Source organism: Nerophis ophidion, linkage group LG26, assembly GCF_033978795.1.
Source record: "Nerophis ophidion isolate RoL-2023_Sa linkage group LG26, RoL_Noph_v1.0, whole genome shotgun sequence".
NCBI classification, from domain to species: Eukaryota; Metazoa; Chordata; class Actinopteri; order Syngnathiformes; family Syngnathidae; genus Nerophis; species Nerophis ophidion.
This window is the reverse complement of record NC_084636.1, coordinates 25360903-25378931: the sequence shown is the minus strand read 5'-3', so window position 1 is coordinate 25378931 and position 18029 is coordinate 25360903. Positions and strand designations below refer to the sequence as shown.

General features: G+C 39.6%; 1 long non-coding RNA gene across 2 annotated transcripts in view; it reads left to right on the top strand.

The window, feature by feature from the left end:
- Positions 1 to 11571: 11571 nt before the first annotated feature.
- LOC133543637 (uncharacterized) overlaps positions 11572 to 18029 on the top strand; it is a 211723-nt gene continuing 205265 nt past the window's right edge. For both annotated transcript variants that reach the window (XR_009804434.1, XR_009804435.1), the window contains exon 1: positions 11572 to 11832. This is a non-coding gene — a long non-coding RNA (uncharacterized LOC133543637). The remainder of the gene's footprint in view (positions 11833 to 18029) is intronic.

Genomic DNA, 18029 nt, shown 5'->3' with positions numbered 1-18029 from the left:
GTCTTGTTTGTGCACTCCAAAATTTCAACCATCATGTTGCTAGAATAAAAAACAAAAAAAGGGAAACCATTTTACCTTGTGTTGGCTAATATTTGTGGCATTGTTGAGCACTCTGGGAGTTTCGAAGTGAGAAACAAACAGTGGCTTCACGTAGTCACCGCTGGCATTAGCACAAACAAGCAGTGTGAGGCGATCCTTTATAGGTTTGTGTCCTGGTAGTGCCTTCTCTTTTGCTGGGATAAACGTCTGCTAAATCGAGGTTCTGCTGTATTCATTAGGGCTGTACCGATCAATCGGACGGATCAGTATGGGCCATTTTTTGTGAAAAAGCACGTGATTGCCATTTCTGACTAATGCAGATCACAAACATTGATCCCCTCTGGCTGATATTATTTATTTTTAGTCCTCCAACTGACAAGTGGCTAGCAACTAACTATGTGTCTTCTTACACAGCTAATAATAATCACCTATTTTACCGTAAATTAACTGCATTTCTTCGTATCTTATTTATCAAAATCAATTATTATCACTGGAGGGCAAGGGTAAACATGTTACACACCGAGAGCAAGCCAGGAGCAGACATCCTAAAAACTAAGCAACACCAATAAATACATTATTTAGTAAAGTTTAAGAAGTTTAAATGGAAACGCAGAAAGTAAGCAGATATTAACAGGAAATTAACAAGTAGAGTCAAGAGAGAGAATAATATAACAACTCTGTCAGCATTGTCACAGTCAGTAAACAACACATAAGAGGATCCATAAATTGGTAGTGCCGATACCAAGGGTGGTATCGGTATATTAACGATACTAGAGTATTTAGGTTGGAAGTTTTATTTTCTCAAATTACTTTGTTTTTGTTGTTTTTGTTAATGGTTACAATCTCGGGAAGACTTAAGCACCAAACAATTAAAAATGAGAAGTAGATTGAGTGGTAGTTTTGGCTTTTTTTTTTAGTTATTATGTACCATGGACTTTGAATTGCTCAAAGAATTGTATGTAATAAAAGAGAATAAGGATCTAGTTTAAATATAGTTGTCACGCCTGTAAATCAGGTTTTGTTTTGGTCATGTTATGTTTTGTTTTTTGGACACTCAGTTCTGTTTTGCACTTACTGTTTTGTTTTCATCTCCATGCCAAGTCATTAGTTTCCACCTGGTCCCCCTAGTCACGCCCCGATCCTCAGCCTCTCACACCTGTTTCCAATCATCACAGCTACTATTTGAAGTCATTCTTTCTCTGTCTTGGTTCTGGGATCTTCACACTCACACACCCTACCCATGCTGTTCTAACCTTCATGCCCTCGTTACAGTTCCGTGCCTTGTAAGTTTTGTTGTTTATGAAACAGTGCTAGTTTTGTTTTTTAATGCCAGAGTGCAAGTGTTTTCTTTTCATGTTTGTAGTTTGCAGCATTTATGCTAGTCTTTTGTTTGTTCATAGCCAAGTGTTTGTACCTCCTTGTGAGCGCCTTTTGTTTATCTTTGATTAGTTATAGTGTTAAATAAATAATGATGTACTCACAGTCACGTCTTGCCCGTGCAAATCATTCTCTGCATCGAAGAAACAACCTTAATCCAAGCCAATTTATGACAATAGTATTGATATTGTCAAACAGTCAATAACTGGTCACTATAAATAATTTAAAAAAATGTACAGCGAAAAACATGTGATGGGTATCGGTATTGGTATCGGCGTCTTTACCTTAACCGCGAATGGTTACCTCAAAGGCAGCGTGGGTTGTTAAACGTTCAGTGATCAGGTTTATGCATACGTTAGAACAAATATGAGTGAGGAGACTCCGACTGGTGTGCTCGCTGTTAAATTCCACTTTGACGGTTCTTTCGATAAAACTGTTTTGAGCCAATAAATGCATTCCATTCGAGTAAAACATTTCTTTTTATTTTCCTGTATGACATTCTGACAAAAATTTGGCATTTGGGTAAAAATATTAGTCTTTTTTCAAGTTATTTTTTAAATTAAGGGAAAAAGTAATTTACAGTGGTTAATCGTGATTAGCCCAAAATAACAAGTGTGATTAATCGGAATAAAAAATGTAGTCGTTTGAGAGCATGCATGCCAATCAAAACAATCACAAGCAATATTTTTGTTTGCTGTATCCACACCTTTAATTTCTCCATTATACCTTTTTCTCGGTTGTTACTTACCTATTAGTTTACCTCTAATCTTTTTCTTTATTTGTAGTTTGTATTATTATTTTTTGAACACTTCTTGTTTCTTTTTCTTCCATCTTTTTTCGTTGCTTTCATCATTGCATAAGCTGTCTGTCTGCGATATTGTTATACATCTGTTTATTATTTAAGTTTATGCCTGTATTATCTACAGTGCATCCGGAAAGTATTCACAGCGCAATACTTTTTCCACATTTTGTTATGTTACAGCAGGGGTGTCAAACTCAAATACAGAGAAGGCCAAAATTTAAAACTGAACGAAGCCGCGGGCCGAGGTCGAACAAATTAATCCTTTAATAGGGACCCAAACAAGTTTTGCATTGAATATTGACCAAGCAAGGCTTATATAACTTTATAGTGACATGCAAAATCGAGTTTAAAATAATAATAATTAAAAAATATCAATGGGATATAAAATAAAATGAAAATACAAATTGAATTCCTCTTTTCGGCGGCGGGTTTGAGTTGGGGCGGGGTTTGGTGGTAGCGGGGGTGTATATTGTAGCGTCCCGAAAGAGTTAGTGATGCAAGGGGTTCTGGGTATTTGTTCGGTTGTGTTTATGTTGTGTTTATGTTGTGTTACGGTGTGGATATTCTCCCGAAATGTGCTTGTCATTCTTGTTTGCTGTGGGTTCACTGTGTGGGGTATATTTGTAACAGTGTTAAAGTTGTTTATATGGCCACCCTCAGTGTGACCTGTATGGCTGTTGACAAAGAATGCATTGCATACACTTGTGTGTGTGTGTATGAGCCGCATATATTATGTGAGTGGGGCGGCACGCTGTTTGTATGGAGGAAAAGTGGACGTGGCGACATGTAGAGAACGCCAAAGGCAGTGCTTTTATGGCCCGCGCCCAATATTATTGTCCAGGTGGAAATCGGGAGAAATTCGGGAGGGGCACTGAACTTCGGGAGTCTCTCGGGAAAATCGGGAGGGTTGACGAGTATGAGTATTAGTGGTGAATGCGGTGTTACAGCGGCGGGCAAGATTTAATGTTAATTTGATATTGCCTCAAGGGCCAAATGAAATTACACGGCGGGCCAAACTTGGCCCGAGGGCCAGAGTTTGACATGCATGTGTTACAGCCTTATTCCAAAATGGAATATATAAATTGTTGTCCTCAAAATTCTGCAGACAATACCCCATAAAAAGAATGTGAAAATGTTTTTTTGTTTGTTTTAACTTTGCAAATGTATTACAATTTTTTTTTTAAGTTTAAAAAAATGACATCTACACACGTATTCGCAGCCTCTGCTCAATACTTTGTGGATGCACCTGTTTTAGCAATTAAAGCCTCAAGTCTTTTTGAATATGGTGCCACAAGCTTGGCACACTTATCTTTGTGCAATTTCCTCCATTCTTCTTTGCAGCACCTCTCAAGCTTCATCAGGTTGGATGATAAGCATTGGTTTTCATCCCGGATGTCTCCATACATTGCTACATTCATCTTAGACTAGTCAGCGAGGTGACCAAGAACCCGATGGTCACTCTGTCAGAACAACAGCATTCCTCTGTGGAAAGAGGAGAACCTTCCAGAAGGACAACCATCTCTGCCGCGAACCACCAATCAATCCATTTCTTAGTAAAAAGTTTGCCAAAATGCACCTGAAAAACTCTCAAACCATGAGAAACAAAATTCTCTGGTCAAATGAGACAACAATTTAAGTCCTTGAACACTGTGAACACCAGACATCATGTTTGGAGGGAACCAGGCACCGCTCATCACCAGGCCAATACCATCCCTACAGTGAAGCATGTTGGTGGCAGCATCATGCTGTGGGGTTGTTTTTTCAGCAGCAAGAACTGGGAGACTGGTGAGTATAGAGGGAAAGGTGAATGCAACAATGTACTGAGACATCCTGGATGAATATATATATATATATATATATATATATATATATATATATATATATATATATATATATATATATATATATATATATATATATATATATATATTCTGTTCATGAATGAGCATATCCGTTCGGCCACCGTGTTCGATGGAGAAGTCTGATCTACAGAATTTGCAGGCAGCATACCCCTCCCCCTTTGAGCTGTCCTGGATGAACTGAAGTTATTTTTCCAATCATTTTTGAACTTGCAAGCATACTCCTTCTTCTTCTTACTCATCGTCGCCAAGTCTCTTATTCGCTCTTCTGTTTCGTCTCTGTTACGTTTTTGGACATTACTACTTGCCGTAGTTGTGAAGCAATGCGTGATGGGAATCCGGATGTTGTGTGGAATAAACACAGGCTGAGAAGTAGCTCCGTGCCTGCCTACTTTATGGGTTGTATACGGGGGCGCCGAAAAGGGGGTAGAAAGGAGACGGATTCTAGGGGCCCATGATGGAGGGGGGCCCAGAGAGGCCCCTAATGATGATGAAATTATATGAAATTATGTGTTGGGGGCCCTGTAAAGATTCTTTTCATGGAGCCCAAAATCCCTAGCGGCGCCCCTGGTTATATATAAAGCTATGGATAACAGAGACATATAGAATAGTCTCCTTTTCAGGTGAGAGGACGCTAAAGGCAGTGCCTTTAAGGCACGCCCCCAATATTGTTGTCCGGGTGGAAATCGGGAGAATATTTCCGGAGGGGTACTGAAATTCGGGAGTCTCCCGGGAAAATCAGGAGGTTTGGTAAGTATGCCATCCAGCTCCCTGATGGAGCTTGAAAGGTGCTGCAAAGAGGAATGGGCGAAACTGCCCAAAAATAGGTGTGCCAAGCTTGCGGCATTGCATTAAAAAAGGACCAAATTTAATAAATGTGCAAAATTTAAAAAAAATTTAAAAATCATACTGGCATTTTGAAGTATTGTGTGTAGAATTTTGAGGACAAAATAGATTTATTCCATTTTGGAACAAGATTGTAACAACAAAATGTGGAGAGAAAAAAAGTGAAGGGCTGTAAATACTTTCCATATGCATTGTATATTATGTTCTATTTATGCATAAATTATGCAAAGTTTTTTTGTGAAGGTGCCAGCCACTTAGGGTATTTTTATCATACAGCCTCTTCCTATTTATCACCCGACCGTGTTTGTCAACTTCTACACATGATATTCATTGGGGGGGAAAAATCCATACAAACCTTCTCAACTTTCATTTTACACATCTTAATCCTTGTATTTTATTGTTGAAAAATTGGTGAACATGTACATGAAGTAAACACTATCAATAACTGTTAAGACACGAAAAAGTCGTCTAAAATAGGATTCAATAATTATTCCCACTACTTTTTGGACATTTTTAATTGTGAAACTGTAGACATGTGATGGACATGAGCATTGCACACATGTTAAAAAAAAACTAATATGTTTCATTACCATGCAAATTTTCTTTATTCCGGACCTGTGCAAAAACACATGAAGTGAACCAACTAATCGGCATGAAAGGGGGAGGATTAACTCTGCTTCTTCCCACTCCTTTTTTCGGACATGTTGAATTGTGCAAGTGTAAACATGTGACGTTCATTCATGTAACTTGTCAGAAACAATTGAAAACATTACCATGACTACACGAAGCAGAATGCTCACCATACTTGCATAGGTTTACTGGTAAAAAAAAAAAATGTCTATATGCATGTCAATACCAGTGGCAATGCTTGGTATGGTGTGGCATGGTTGGTACCATAATCATAGTTGGGATATCAGAAGGAAAAAAAACACCACACATCACAAACAAGGTTGCCGAATTGTTTCGCCAAAAGGGGCCAAAGCGAAAATGTGATAATGGGCCCCGGGCCAAACTCAGCGATTTTAATTGTGAAACACAACAGACCTAAATGTACATAATAGAGTGTTTTTTTTAATTAACCAATACCATTTCTACCTTCAAGGTACTCAAAGCGCTTTGACACTACTTCCACATTTACCCATTCACACACACATTCACACACTGATGGAGGAAGCTGCCATCCAAGGCGCCAACCAGCACCCATCAGGAGCAAGGGTGAAGTGTCTTGCTCAGGACACAACGGACGTGACGAGGTTGGTACTAGGTGGGAATTGAACCAGGGACGCTCGGGTTGCGCACAGCCACTCTCCCCACTGCGCCACGCCGTCCCTAATTAGTATTAGTATTATTAATTAGTATTATTTTAGTATAAAAATACATATGCAAATCTAGCTTTTTGCAACTTAATGCCAAAAAAAACTAAATGCTGATTATCGGTCCTGCTAGACACCGACCTCTATTTAATAATACAACTCTAACATTTGACAACCAAATAATTAAACAAGGTGACTTGGTAAAAAATGTTGGTATTATCTTCGACCCAACTCTCTCCTTTGAGTCACACATAAAAGCGTTAATCTCCGTAATATCGCTAAAATTTGCTCCATTTTGTCCACTAACAACGCTGAGATCATTATTCATGCATTTCTTACGTCTCGTCTCGATTACTGTGACGTATTATTTTCGGCTCTCCCCATGTCGAGCATTAAACGATTACAGTTGGTACAAAATGCGGCTGCTAGACTTTTGACAAGAACAAGAAAGTTTGATCATGATACACCTGCACTGGCTTCCTGTGCACTTAAGATTTGACTTTAAGGTTTTACTACTTATATATAAAATACTAAACGGTTTAGCGCCATCCTATCTTGCCGATTGTATTGTACCATATGTCCCGGCAAGAAATCTGCGTTCAAAAGACTCCGGCCAAAAAAAGTCTGCGGGCTATAGAGCGTTTTCCGTTCGGGCTCCAGTACTCTGGAATGCCCTCCCGGTAACAGTTTGAGATGCTACCTCAGTAGAAGCATTTAAGTCTCACCTTAAAACTAATTTGTATACTCTAGCCTTTAAATAGACCTCCTTTTTAGACCAGTTGATCTGCCGCTTCTTTTCTTTTTCTCCTTTGTTCCCCCCTCCCTTGTGGAGGGGGTCCGGTCCGATGACCATGGGTGAAGTACTGGCTGTCCAGAGTCGGGACCCAGGATGGACCGCTCGCCTGTATATCGGTTGAGGACATCTCTACGATGCTGATCCGACTCCGCTTGGGATGGTTTCCTGTGGACGGGACTCTCGCTGCTGTCTTGGATCCGTTTTGAACTGAACTCTCGCGGCTGTGTTGGATCCACTATGGATTGAAGTTTCACAGTATCATGTTTGACCCGCTCGACATCTATTGCTTTCGGTCCCCTAGAGAGGGGGGGGGGGGGGGGGGGGGTTGCCCATATTTGAGGTCCTCTCCAAGGTTCTCATAGTCATCATTGTCACTGGCGTCCCACTGGGTGTGAATTCTCCTTGCCCACTGGGTGTAAGTTTACCTTGCCCTTATGTGGGTTCTTCCGAGGATGTCGTAGTGGTTTGTACAGTCCTTTGAGACATTTGTGATTTAGGGGTATCTAAATAAAAATTGATTGATTGATTTTGGCACTACTTCTTCCACGGACCGATCCCAGTTTTTCTTCCCTGCAAGACAAGTGTACGGGTAACAATGTACTGTTGTCCCGATACCAATATTTTGGTACCGGTACCAAAATTATTTGGATACTTTTTGGTACTTTTCTAAATAAATGGGACCACAAAAAACTGCATTATTGGCTTTATATTAACGAAAAAATCTTAGGGTACATTAAATATAAGTTTCTGATTGCAAGTTTGTCCTTTAATAAAATACTGATCATACAAGACAACTTGTCTTTTATTAGTAAGTAAGCAAACAAAGACTCCTAATTTAGCTACCGACATATGTAGTAACATATTGTATCAATTATCATTCTTATTATTTTGTCAAAGTTATTAAGGACAAGTGGAGTACAATTAATTAGGAATATACTATTAATCTGCTTATTTTGTCTTTTAACTTGTTGTATCTACACTCTTGTTAAAATGTAATAATCACTTATTCTTCTGTTGTTTGATACTTTACATTAGTTTTGGATGATACCACATCTTTGGGTATCAATCCGATAGCAAGTCGTTACAGGATCATGTTTTGTTTAGCTATGTTCTGTTTTGTTTTGCTTAAGACTCCATTGTTTCCTGTTTTTTGCACTTCCTTGTTTTGTTTTGTTACCATGGCAACTCATTAGTTTTCAACTGTCCTCATGTCTCGCACCTGTTGTCACTGCGATTTAAGCGGTCTGTGTCTGTTTTTCGTCCTGGCAACATCACCTCCTTCCCACGTTTACCACCTGCTACGCACCTTGCAATGATCCATGTCCCGTTCACAGTTCCATGTCAAGTAAGTTTTTGTTTATAGTTCATAGTTAATTTCCTTTGTGCTAGTCTTTTGTTTTTCATAAGTCAAGTTTGTTGCGCGCTTTTTGTTTGTTCCTGTTTTTTTTTGTAGTTTGTTATTGTAATAAAGATATGTACTTACAGTCACGCCTTCCTCGTGCCAATTTTCCTTTACCTCGGGAAAACAATCCACGCCCAAGTCCAAGTCGTGACAACAAAGGCTCCTAATTTAGTCTGCTGACATATTGTGTCATTTTCCATTGTATTACTTTGTCAAAATGATTAAGGATAATTGGTAAAAAAAATAATTATTAATCTACTTGTTCATTTACTGTGAACATTGCTTATTTTCTGTTTCAACATGTTCTATCAACACTTCTGTTAAAATGTAATCATCACTTATTCTTCTGTTGTTTGATTCTTTACATTAGTTTTGGATGATACCAAAAATTCGGGTATCAATCCAATACCAAGTTGTTCCAGGATCATACAATGGTCATATTCAAAGTCCTCTTGTGTCAAGTGACATATTTCCTGAGTTTATAAACAAAATGTACATTTTTAAAAAAACAAAAGATGTTGTGATGCCAAAAAATATTGACGTAATCATAGTAATATCGACTAAATACGCTACTGTACTTGGTATCATTACAGTGGATGTTAGGTATAGATCCACCAATGGCGTTTGTTTACATTTTGACGCAGGTGAGCTAAAGTGTGTAGTGAAACATGTTTAGCTATTTCTCCCTCTGCAAGGATGATACTTGTAAGAAACGTACTTTATTTGTCGCTATGGAGGCGAGGATTAGTGATTTAGAAGTAGCTAAAGCACTGCTGGACTTTAGCCGCTAGCTAGCTGGCCATGTCTTAAGCACCTCTCCCGGTGGGCATTTCAGTGTTGTAGCTTCACCTTTATCGTTCTGGTACTTTCCAGAAGCGGTATATTACCAAATATGTTTTATTAGTAACTGTGGACAAGCTCTATTCTTTCGGCAGGGTCCTTGTGGGTGCATGGGAGTTTGCCCAACCAGTCTACATGTGTTTTGTGGACTTGGATTCGACCGTGTCCCTCGGGAAGTCCTGTGGGGAGTGCTCAGAGAGTATGGGGTATCGGACTGTCTTATTGTGGCGGTCCGCTCCCTGTACGATCAGTGTCAGAACATGGTCCGCATTGCTGGCAGTAAGTCGGCCACATTTCCAGGGAGGGTTGGACTCCGCCAAGGCTGTCCTTTGTCACCGATTCTGTTCTTAACTTTTTATGGGCAAAATTTCTAGGCGCAGTCAAGGCGTTGAGGGGTTTCGGTTTGGTGGCTGCGGGATCAGGTCTCTGCTTTTTGCAGATGATGTGGTCCTGATGGCTTCATCTGGTTAGGAAATCCTCAGCTTTCACTGGATCGGTTCGCAGCCGATTGTGAAGCGACCAGGATGAGAATAAGCACCTCCAAGTCCGTGTCCATGGTTTACGCCCGGAAAAGGGTGGAGTCCCATCTCCGGGTTGGGGAGGAGACCCCGGCCCAAGTGGAGGAGTTCAAGTACCTAGGAGTCTTGTTCACGAGTGGGGGAAGAATGGATCGTGAGATCGACAGGCGGATCGGTGCGGCGTCTTCAGTAATGCGGACGTTGTATCGATCCGTTGTGGGGAAGAAGGAGCTGAGCCGGAAGGCAAAGCTCTCAATTTACCGGTCGAGCTACGTTCCCATCCTCACCTATGGTCATGAGCTTTGGGTCATGACCGAAAGGATAAGATCACGGGTACAATCGGCCGAAATGAGTTTCCTCCGCTGTGTGGCGGGGCTCTCCCTTAGAGATAGGGTGAGAAGCTCTGCCATCCGGGAGGAACTCAAAGTAAAGCCGCTGCTCCTTCACATCGAGAGGAGCCAGATGAGGTGGTTCGGGCATCTGGTCAGGATGCCACCCGAACGCCTCCCTAGGGAGGTGTTTAGGGCACGTCCAACCGGTAGGAGGTCACGGGGAAGACCCAGGACACGTTGGGAAGACTATGTCTCCCGGCTGGCCTGGGAAGGCCTCGGGATCCCCCTGGGACGAAGTGGCTGGGGAGTGGGAAGTGTGGGCTTCCTCACTTATGGTCATGAGCTTTGGGTCATGACCGAAAGGACAAGATCACGGGTACAAGGGGCCGAAATGAGTTTCCGCCGCCGGGTGGCGGGGCTCTCCCTTAGAGATAGGGTGAGAAGCTTTGCCAAAGCCGCTGCTCCTCCACATCAAGAGGAGCCAGATGAGGTGGTTCGGGCATCTGGTCAGGATGCCGCCCGAACGCCTCCCTAGGGAGGGGTTTAGGGCACGTCCAACTGATAAGAGGCCACGGGGAAGACCCAGGACACGTTGGGAAGACTATGTCTCCCGGCTGGCCTGGGAAGGCCTCGGGATCCCCCTGGGACGAAGTGGCTGGGGAGTGGGAAGTGTGGGCTTCCCTGCTTAGGATGCTGCCCCCGCGACCCGACCTCGGCTAAGCGGAAGAAGATGGATGGATGGATGGATTTATTAGTATTGCGGTACTATTCTAACACGGGTATACCGTACAACCCTATAACAATGTGGAAGCAAATTTGCTATTCTTATTCTCTATATGTGATGGGGCAGGAAAGGGCCAGGATACAGTTGCAATAAAAGTTCATTTGAAGCTTCTTGTCATTTGCTGATTGATATTTCACAATTTACTCAATCTGTTACGCAAAGCGCGTGATTTGCGTGTATGTAAGTGCGGCTATGGATTGATAGCATCTTGTTAGCCATCAATAATTGTGTGAGCTACAAAGAGGTGAGTATGAATATGTATCACATTTGGGAAGACTGAATGACTCGGATGGCCAGATTTGGCACACAGGCCACACTTTGGGCACCCTTGGTATTGTTTGGATTTTACTCTCGTCCCAACCATTAAATATGCGTGGTGGTCAAGCTTGCTCTGTTCTTAATGGGTACTAGGCGCCATTTAGCTTTCCTCGAAGAAAAAAAATGCCCTATGTGTCGTGATTTGTTGGTGGTGAACCCCAAGATGCAGAAATGGCCGGCGTGTTGCAGGAAAACGTGACTTCAACAACATAATTGGAGACAGGATGACAGAAGACAGCAAACAATCCTCCAGCACTAACTAATAGCAGCCAGCTGATCGACACCAGGTGTGGCCAGGCTGCCAATCAGCAGCAGGTGAGCGGAAACAGCACTCAAGGAGACAGAAAAAATAAACACCAACCCCAGGAAAACGCAACCCGACGTGAATGTGACAGACCGTCACACCAATGCTTGTTTTGTTTTCGGCTGTACGAATCGTTCAAATCGCGACAAGAATAAACATTTCTTCAGAGTTCATCAAAAAAGCGCGGAAGAGTGCAAGATTTTACGGAACAACGGCAAGAGAATCATGCAGTTCACACTACAGTCCAAGCAAGGTACCAGAGTCGAAAAATGCAGGAGTTTGCATTGATCACTTCATTAAAGGTTTGTTTGATATACTTTTTAACCTTTATTATTTCTCATTTAAGTACTATCTTGATATTACCTGTATTTCCTAAACACGCTTGCTACGAGTGTTTGGAAAAGCACCAACTAGGCGTGTCCAAATAAAAGAAAACACATGTAAGCAACACCTAAAAGAGGTAAGTTTTTAACAAAGGCACATACACAATGTTTACATCTAGGGACGGCGTGGCACAGTGGGAGAGTGGCTGTGCGCAACCCGAGGGTCACTGGTTCAAATCCCACTTAGAACCAACCTCGTCACGTCCGTTGTGTCCTGAGCAAGACACTTCACCCTTGCTCCTGATGGGTGCTGGTTGGCGCCTTGCATGGCAGCTCCCTCCATCAGTGTGTGAATGGGTAAATGTGGAAGTAGTGTCAAAGCGCTTTGAGTACCTTGAAGGTAGAAAAGCGCTATACAAGTACAACCCATTTATCATTTATCTATAGTTATATTTTGATAAAGACGGGAAAAAGGACGCATACTCATAAACGGCGCATACAAGAGCAACAAACATGGCTGTGGACGCAAAGTTAAATCTCGAAATTCAATCTTACCCGAGCAAAAACGATGCATATTTAATCCGAGAGAGTCTAAATAACAATTTCCTTGACCCAGCCACACACAAAGAAGTTGAAAACCTCCATGCTTTTCCAAGTTTCCATTTGCTTTGTCGTGTAGATTGGCATCTGGAGCACAATATTTCGATAAATACTGGGAACGCGACCAACCTTCATCCTTGATGTCACTTGACAAATCTTTTTTTTTTTTTTTGGCAGCGTGGCGTTATGTCAATAATATGTTCTTGTGATATACATGCAGTAAAACTGTTTGCTTATCGTAAACAATTTGTATTCCAGCACATCTACCCCAACACGTTAAGAGCATTTCTATACAGTTGATCTATAGCAATGATTTTTGTTGGTAAATGAGAGACAATGACTGATTATCATCACACCGCAACACAGGTGTCAAACTCAAGGCCCGGGGGCCGAATCTGGCACACCGCATTATTTTATGTGGCCCGCAAAAGCGTGGAAATAATATGCGTTACTAAAATGCTTAATGTTTTATTACTAAATACATTTGCTGTTTCCCTTTTGACATGAAATGTCATGTACTGCATGTAGTTGCATATATTTTAAAATTCTAGATTATCAAAATATTATTGTATATTGTATTCCAAAATGTATTTTTTTTAAATAAATATAAATACTGTACCTCAATATCTACTTGACTTAAAAATTCAAAACAAATTATCAATCAAATTGTCGGCTGTAAAATCAACAATAAATCTTACAGTTAAATTACGCCGCCTGAATTTTTTACCGTAAAATCAACTTTGGTGCGGTTTTTTGCCATGTACAGTAAGACACTAAAACATAAAAAAAATAAAAATATATATATTAAAACAAGATTTTACTGGCAGCTTTGCTGTTTGAATTTTACTGCTAAAAACAGTGGTATCGTTTTTGTATATGCTGTAAAAAACAAAAAAACAAAAAAACAGCTTTTTCTGTAAAATTCTGGTGACCGAGCTGACATTTTTAAAGTAAAATGTTATTTTTTTAAAGCAAATGTAAAAAAAATATTGTTACTGTACTATATATATATATATATATATATATATATATATATATATAATGTGTATATGTATATATGTGTGTATATGTATATATAATGTGTATATGTATATATGTATATATGTATATATATGTGTGTATATGTATATATGTATATATATGTGTGTATATGTATATATATATATAATGTGTATATGTATATATGTATATATATATGTATGTGTGTATATGTATATATATATGTGTGTGTATATGTATATATATATATGTGTATATATGTGTGTATATGTATATGTATATATGTGTATATATGTGTGTATATGTATATATATATATGTGTATATATGTGTGTATATGTATATATATATATGTGTATATATGTGTGTATATGTATATATATATATGTGTATATATGTGTGTATATGTATATATATATGTGTATATATGTGTGTATACGTATATATATATATGTGTATATATGTATGTATACATATATATATATACGTATGTGTATATATGTATGTATATATATATATATATATATGTGTATATATGTATGTATACATATATATATATACGTATGTATGTATGTATGTATATATGTATGTATGTGTGTGTGTGTGTGTGTGTGTGTGTGTGGGTATAGCTCGGTTGGTTGTGTCCTTGGGCAAGACACTTTACCCACCTGTGTCAGGCTTTCCTCTGACAGTTTGACTACGATTTAGTTTTTTCCTCTGCATTTGTTTATTTCCTCTGTGTTTAGTATTTCCTGTCCTTAGTTCCTGTCTAGTGCTCTTATTTTGGTTCGGCTTCCTGTCTGTCTCCCTGTGTCCTGTTTTCACTCAGCTGCGGCTGATTGGCATCTGGTCACACCTGATATCAATCAGCCAGCTCCTATTTTACCTGCTTTGTTCCTCCAGTCAGGGCTGGATCATTGTATTGTCGTTTCAATGTCATTTTCTACTTGTCATTCGTACTGGTCCTGTGATTGCAGCGTAGCGGTAAGCTATATTTGGCAAATGTTTGTAGCTTACTGTTTTTTGTTCCCTGCTTCCGATTTGTTCGTTCATAGCCCTTAAATTGTTATATCCGCCCACGTGCGTGCTTTTTGTTTGTACCCTTCGTTTGTTCTAGTTGTAGTATTTTAAATTAAAACCATGTTTTCCCATTCAATGCCTGCCTCCATCTCTGCATCATGGGGTTCGTCACCAAATAACTCTGACAACCTGCTCCCAGTGCTCCCAACACCGGTTTAAATGGAACTTAGATATTGGGTTTCACAATGTAAAGCGCTTTGAGTCACTAGAGAAAAAGTGCTATATAAATATAATTCACTTCCCTATATAATATTAAATTAAATGGGTTGTATTCGTATAGCGCTTTTCTACCTTCAAGGTACTCAAAGCGCTTTGACACTACTTCCACATTCACACACTGATGGAGGGAGCTGCCATGCAAGGCGCTAACCAGCACCCATCAGGAGCAAGGGTGAAGTGTCTTGCTCAAGGACACAACGGACGTGACGAGGTTGGTACTAGGTGGGGATTGAGCCAGGGACCCTCGGGTTGCGCACGGCCACTCTCCCACTGCGCCACGCCGTCCCTGGTTCAATCCCCACCTGGTTCTAACCTCGTCACGTTCGAATACATACACACTTATAGGTGAAATCACCCAAATTATTCCCAAGCGCGGCCACCGCTGCTGCTCACTGCTCCCCTCACCTCCCAGGGGGTGGAACAAGGCGATGGGTCGAATGCAGAAGGTAATTTCACCAATTGTGTGTGTGTGACTATTGGTGGTACTTTTAACTTTAACTTTTATATTTATATATTACTCATTGATAAAAAAGTCTCCCTGAGGGCAACAATAACTGTGATGTGGCCCTCAATGAAAACATCTCTAACATGTACTGTAAACGGTGCCTCTTTGCTTGATCCGTTTTGCAAATGAAAATATGTTCATAGTTGCCTTACCCTGAATAAATCCAACTTAAAAATAAATAAACACGTCAACTTTTTCAGCCTTCTTTAGCCAGAAATTTAATGGATGCGATGGACACTGATTCATTTTGTCATTCAAATAACAGTAAACATACAGTGTATGCATGTAAATATGTATTTCTTATATGCTTTACTGCTTAGAAATCATAAGTCAAGGTGTCTTAAATTTAGGTTTGGGTGACCCGATGTTATATTGATATGAGAAATTAGTCCGATATCAGTCATAAAAAAACACAAGTATCAAACAATATTGACAGACATGTTAAATGTCCATTAAAAGTGCTCCGATGAAAACAGTCAGTTGAACGGTCGGTTCCCATATAGATGTCCTCTAAATAGGCACACTACACTCTTTTCTTGTTTTTTTTGAAAGTCATTTACAAAAAAAAAAACATGGAAGACTAAAGGTTATCTCGCAGCTACACAACAGCTAAGGACACAATAGCACACAAGCTATAAGTGTCCTTATTTGAATAATATTTCAGTCCAAGACACCACGTGTCGATATAAACAGGTATTAAATATATTTTCCTTACAGTTACAAAGTATTCAAGGTAGAGAGCATCCAGTAACAAACGTGTCCGCCCCCTAACCCCTTGTTGCAAGTCCTGGGTTGTAAGTTGTATGTCATAATATGTACAGTACAAGCAAAAAGTTTGAACACACCTTTTCCTTATTCAATAGGTTTTCTTTATTTACATTCTAAATTGTCACTGAAGGCATCAAAGTGGTGAATGAACACATGTGGAGTTATGTACTTAACAAAAAAGGTGAAATAACTGAAAACGTGTTTTTATATTTTGTTTCTTCAAAATAGCCACCCATTGCTCCGATTACTGCTTTGCACACTCTTGGCATTCTCTCGATGAGCTTCAAGCACACCTCTGAAATAAACCATTTCAGGTACCTCTTGAAGTTCATCAAGAGAATGCCAAGAGTGTGCCTTCAAGGACAATCTACAATGTAAATAGTCATGAAAATAAAGAAAAAGCATTGAATTAAAAGGTGTCCAAACGTTTGCCCTGTACTATATATGTGCTAGGTGCTTTTGTTCAAGGTTTTTTCCTGGTCTCAAACTAAGTCCCTCACCCCTCCCGTCTCCCCACTGTATGCCTGATCTCGGACAATTTGTATTAAAAATATGATACCATAAAACACCAACTTTTTTTATGAAGCAACAGTCTCAAGCAAAGTTTTTTTTGCTGTATGCATGCCTTTACTTCTAAATTGTACCTTTTTTCTCGATTTTTACTTACCCTATGTTTCGGACTATAAGTCGCAGTCTTCTCCACAGTCCATCGGAGGGGTGAGACCCGGCCAAACCCAAAAAAATATATATATGTATATTTTTTTAATAGTTTGGCCAAGTCTCACCCCTGGCCAAACTACAAAAAAAACGCGACTTATAGTACGAAAAATACGGGACCTTTTAGTTTGCCTCTAATCTTTTTCTTTTGTTCGTAGTTTGTATTGTTATTTTTTTTATCACTTCTTGTTCCTTTTTCTTCCCTATTTTTTCTTTGCTTTCATCACTGCATAACCTCTCCGTCCAGTCATGAAAATAAAGAAAAAGCATTGAATTAAAAGGTGTGTCCAAACGTTTGCCCTGTACTATATATGTGCTAGGTGCTTTGTTCAAGGTTTTTTCCTGGTCTCAAACTAAGTCCCTCACCCCTCCCGTCCCCCCACTGTATGCCTGATCTCGGACAATTTGTATTAAAAATACGATACCATAAAACACCAACTTTTTTTATAAAGCAAGAGTCTCAAGCAAAGTTGTTTTTGCTGTATGCATGCCTTTACTTCTAAATTGTACCTTTTTCTCGGTTTTTACTTACCCTATGTTTCGGACTATAAGTCGCAGTCTTCTCCACAGTCCATCGGGGGGGTGAGACCAGGCTAAACCCAAAAAAAAATATATATATATATATATATTTTTTTTAATAGTTTGGCCAAGTCTCACCCCTGGCCAAACTACAAAAAAAAACGTGACTTATAGTACGAAAAATACGGGACCTTTTAGTTTGCCTCTAATCTTTTTCTTTTATTCGTAGTTTGTATTATTATTTTTTTTAACACTTCTTGTTCCTTTTTCTTCCCTATTTTTCATTTGCTTTCATCACTGCATAACCTCTCCGTCTAGTCATGAAAATAAAGAAAAAGCATTGAATTAAAAGGTGTGTCCAAACGTTTGCCCTGTACTATATATGTGCTAGGTGCTTTGTTCAAGGTTTTTTCCTGGTCTCAAACTAAGTCCCTCACCCCTCCCGTCCCCCCACTGTATGCCTGATCTCGGACAATTTGTATTAAAAATATGATACCATAAAACACAAACTTTTTTTTTTATGAAGTCCTTTAAAAACAACCACAGTTGAAGAACAAAGGGCTGTATACCACAAAGAAATAGAGGCAGAGAACAGACTAAAAAATAACATTTAAAACAGAAGTAAAATACTCATTGAAAAAGCGAATACAAATTACCCTAATAAAATGTGTTAGTTAAAAAGTTAAAAACAGTTGATGTAATTTTGTTGTACTTTTTAAGGGGATTTACAATAAAGTTATATCCATCATTAACTTACTGCATCATGTATA